This window comes from Apis dorsata, unplaced genomic scaffold, assembly GCF_000469605.1.
Source record: "Apis dorsata unplaced genomic scaffold, Apis dorsata 1.3 scaffold_941, whole genome shotgun sequence".
Lineage (NCBI taxonomy): Eukaryota > Metazoa > Arthropoda > Insecta > Hymenoptera > Apidae > Apis > Apis dorsata.
This window is the reverse complement of record NW_006264051.1, coordinates 1967-6324: the sequence shown is the minus strand read 5'-3', so window position 1 is coordinate 6324 and position 4358 is coordinate 1967. Positions and strand designations below refer to the sequence as shown.

Below are 4358 nucleotides of genomic sequence, written 5' to 3'. Positions count from 1 at the left end.
AAATTTATTCTGCCTTTTTTATTCTGCCTCTTACCCGATAAAATAAATTCTGGTTTTAAGAAATTAAGAATTTAAGAAAATGCAACAATTAATAAGTTTCTAATGTATGTATTTATATTAATTGTTTATATTAAACGAATTTATAGTTCAATAAATATCATTTATATATATTTAAAAAAAATAATAATATATAATAATAATTTAAAAAAAAAAAAAAATATAATTTAATCATGAATTCACTATAATTTTCTATTTTTCTATTTTTTTTTATAATTACAATGATACATTGTTTTATAATAATAATAATAATAATAATAATAATAATAATAATAATAATAAAGAAAATATTTAATGAATACAATAAAAAAATTTTGCTAAAGATTTTATATATTTATGTTCAGATTAAAATAAGATATCTAAAACAAGTCACTTGAATATTTTAGCTGTTGTTAGTGATAGAAAAAAAATGTATCAGATCAAATTTATATAAATTGATATGTAAACTCAGAAATTATATAAAAATTAATTTCGTTTTTTAAATGGAATTTGATCTGATTTTTTTCTGTCAGTAATAGTTTAGATTCAATATATAATCTATTTTAGATGTCTCACAATTCTTTATATGGATTATAAATGATATAACTTCTATTATTCATTATGTTAAATATAATTAATTGTATAATGATATTTCATTTTAAACATTAGAAAATATATTGAAATTGTTACATAATTAAAAGTGATGAGTAGGGCAGATGCTGCAGTGATGTCACATTTGTGAGAATACGTGATATGTCAGGAAGTCAATAATAGAAAGTAAGAACCTAAATTTATAGCTTCTGGGGATTTATTTCACTTTTGCTTCTCCTGCCTATTCTGCCTTCTTTTCAAAAGCTAATTACAACACATTAACTATGATTTGAAGATATTTAAAAAATTTATAGAATTCATTTAATTTTTACATAAGTTATTATATAATAATATATTTTTGTTTTCAGAAATTTCAAGATACAAAATGATTCAGAAATATATGTTTTCATATGTAATATTTATTTAGAATATATACACTAAAATAAATATTACATAAATGTATATTTTATATTTTATATATTTTACATATTTTATAAAGAAACATATCAAAATGATACATGCCGATTTTGAAATAAAATTCTAAATTGATAAGTAAGATCTCAAAAAAATATTTGATATTTGATATTTTTTTATTGATTAATATTTAAAAAAGAAATCAACTCTTAAAATTGGGAATTGAAATATTTTTTTTAATATTTTAGGAATTAAACATTTATATAGAAAAAAATTTCTTTTTTTTAAACTATATATTTTTAAATAAGAAATTCGATTATATAAAAAAATTTAAAAAAAATTAATTTTTTGTATAATGTGTTAAAAATTTTAAATTTTTTATTAATTTTAATTAAATGTTAATTTAATTTTATGTATATAATAATATGATAATATAAAACATATTTATGATAATGTTTTAAAATAAAATGAAAGAAAGTGGAAAAATAGTATTTTTTAAATTTTTTATTTTTTTTATTTTATTACGAATTTTATATTATTGTTAGAATATAAAATTATATAAGATTATTATTTTATATAATATTTGCAATAATTTCAATGTGTATAAAAAAAACACAAATATTCTTTTCTTACATTAAGGATATCTAAGAATAACACAATTACAATCAATTTTGTGAAATATGATTTCATAAATTTTTTTTGAAGACAATTTTAAATACAATTTTGAATACAATTTTATAACTAAAATAATTGTCTACAATATAAGATAAATAATTAATTATGGATCAATAAATTTATTTTGTTTTCTGTGTTTTCTATTATTTTTTTGAATATAAATTCATATTCATATTTAATGTGATGATTATAATATAAGTAAAATTTTTCCAAATGAATTCATACATGTCAAATTTTATTGCTTATCTTGATGTTATATGATAAAAATATTAAATTTCACAATCAATACATATAATTTTTGTAAGTTCATTTTTTGATTCTATTATTTATTGTCTTATGATCTATTATAAACTTGGATACAAGAAAATAAAACTCTGTTTTTTTAAATATTTTTTTTTTTTTTATAGATGCTTTTTAAATTTCATTATTGTATCTTTAAAACTAATGAAGTTACATGTTTTGTTAATGATGATGAATTTGAATTCTTATTTTTCTAAAAAATATAAAAATCGATTATTGAGATTCTTTTTATAACTAATAGTACAATTATCTTTGATCTTAAGTTCAATAAATTTTTATATTGTTTCTTCTGAAATTGTATGCCAATTATTCAATCTATTGATACATATACGTATATATATATTGTATTTGGTAGAATTTTTTTTGCAATGTAATTATCACATTAAATTATCACATTAAAAATAAATGTATATTAAAAAAATAATATAATTGAAATATAGTTATTGATCAATTTCACAAGCGTAGAACACAGTTTGTAGACAAGCGTTTCAAAATATTTGATTTTGTTTTAGTTATATGATTATATAATTATTCTGCAAGAGAATTTGAAAATCTTGTAGAACTATATTTCACAAAATTAATTGTAATTATTGTGATAGTGTCATTATTTTTAAATATTTTTAAATCTCATATTTGTTTATACATTCAAATACATGTTTTACATATTTTTCAGTCTTATTTACAAAATCCGTAACAAAATAAAAAAAAAAACAAAAAATTCCAAAAACTTTTATTTTCACCTGTAATGTATGTATTATTTATATATATATTATTATATATGTATTATCAAAAATGTAAATTAACATTGAGTTCAAAAAATTAATAAAAAATTCAAAAATATAATTTGAAACAAAAATTTTTTTCTATTTTATCAATTTTTATTACTTTATTTATTTCTAAGATATTAAAAAAAAATAGTTTTCAAGCTTCAACTTTGAAAGCTGATCTCATTACTTTAAAGTAGATGTTAGTTGTTAAAAGAATAGGTGTCAAACATTTTTTTGAAAACTCTTCCTATAAATTTTATCAAAATCGACATGCCATTTCAATATGTTTCCTTGTTAATGTAATTTATGAATAATTAAAGAAATATTAATAATTATAATTAATAAACTAATTGAAGTGTTTGCTTTTTATCTTAACATATGTTATTACATACCTTATTATTATTAAATTTCGTATATATTATTAATTATTATTAATTTCGTTCAGAAATATTAATATAAAATATAGATTTTACAAATTTTTAAAAATAAAAATTTAATGTTGAAATCAAAAAATTGAAATGCATATATAATAATTACCTGTTTATGAACAGAAATATAGTATTTGTTAATATATAAAGTGGATATTTTAAATATTTTCTTTAATTATAAATTCAAAAAATAAGATATGCAAAATATATGACTTTTTTTATTTTATTGTTTTTGAATCATTCTGTATATCTAAGATCAACAGTAAAATAATTATATTCTGGATTACTTAATACTTTTTATAATTTATTTTTACAGAAAAATAACTTTTTTTATTTCATGTATTTATATTTGTATATATCTTTCAAAAAATTTATATATATTTTAGTATTATTTTCATCTTATTTATTTATATTTTGCTAATTAATAATAATTGATAGAATAATATACTAATATATTATATTGTATTATTAATTAGATTATAATACATACTTTATACATAATGATTCTACTAATTTTGGTCACAATATGCTTATTAGGGCTGATGCTCCTATTATGGGATCTCTATGGGAATATGTTATCGCTAAAGACATGGAAATAGGGTAATTTTTTTCTTATTTTTCATTGTATTTTTTTTTTTTATTTTTCTTCTTAAATAAAATCTTTTACAATTTAGTTTTTAATTAAAATTAATATTCATTTCTAATAAATATAATGATATATAATCTATATCTTCTTTACTTCTTTTTAATACGCATATTTTACAAAAAGATAGTACACAATATATTAGTGCATTTTTGTAAAAAATTTTTTATAAAGTATAATATATCATAAAAAATCGAAAAGAAAAGTTTTATTATTGAAATGAATTTTTATTTTATTATTATGAAATGAAATCATTAGAAGTGTATAAATTTTTTTTGTATAATTAGACAGACTAAGTTTAAAATATTTTTACATTTTTTAGTATTTTTAAGCAGTAGTAAATAAAAAATAAATAAATTAAAATTCCATTAGAAAGAAAAAGAAGATTAGTGCATCATATAATATTGATGCTGGCTAAAGAGTATTAAAATACTTATAAAAATGATTAAATTAAAAAATATTTAATTTTATTTTTAAATTTATTTTATGAAAAGCAAGGAAGAA

At 16.5% G+C, this 4358-nt stretch overlaps 1 long non-coding RNA gene across 1 annotated transcript; it reads left to right on the top strand.

Annotated features, from left to right (window-relative positions):
- Window positions 1-480: 480 nt before the first annotated feature.
- LOC116184865 lies at window positions 481-3812 on the top strand. Its single transcript, XR_004151590.1, has 2 exons — window positions 481-813; window positions 3749-3812. It is a non-coding gene; the product is annotated as an uncharacterized LOC116184865 (long non-coding RNA).
- The last annotated feature ends 546 nt before the right edge of the window (window positions 3813-4358 follow it).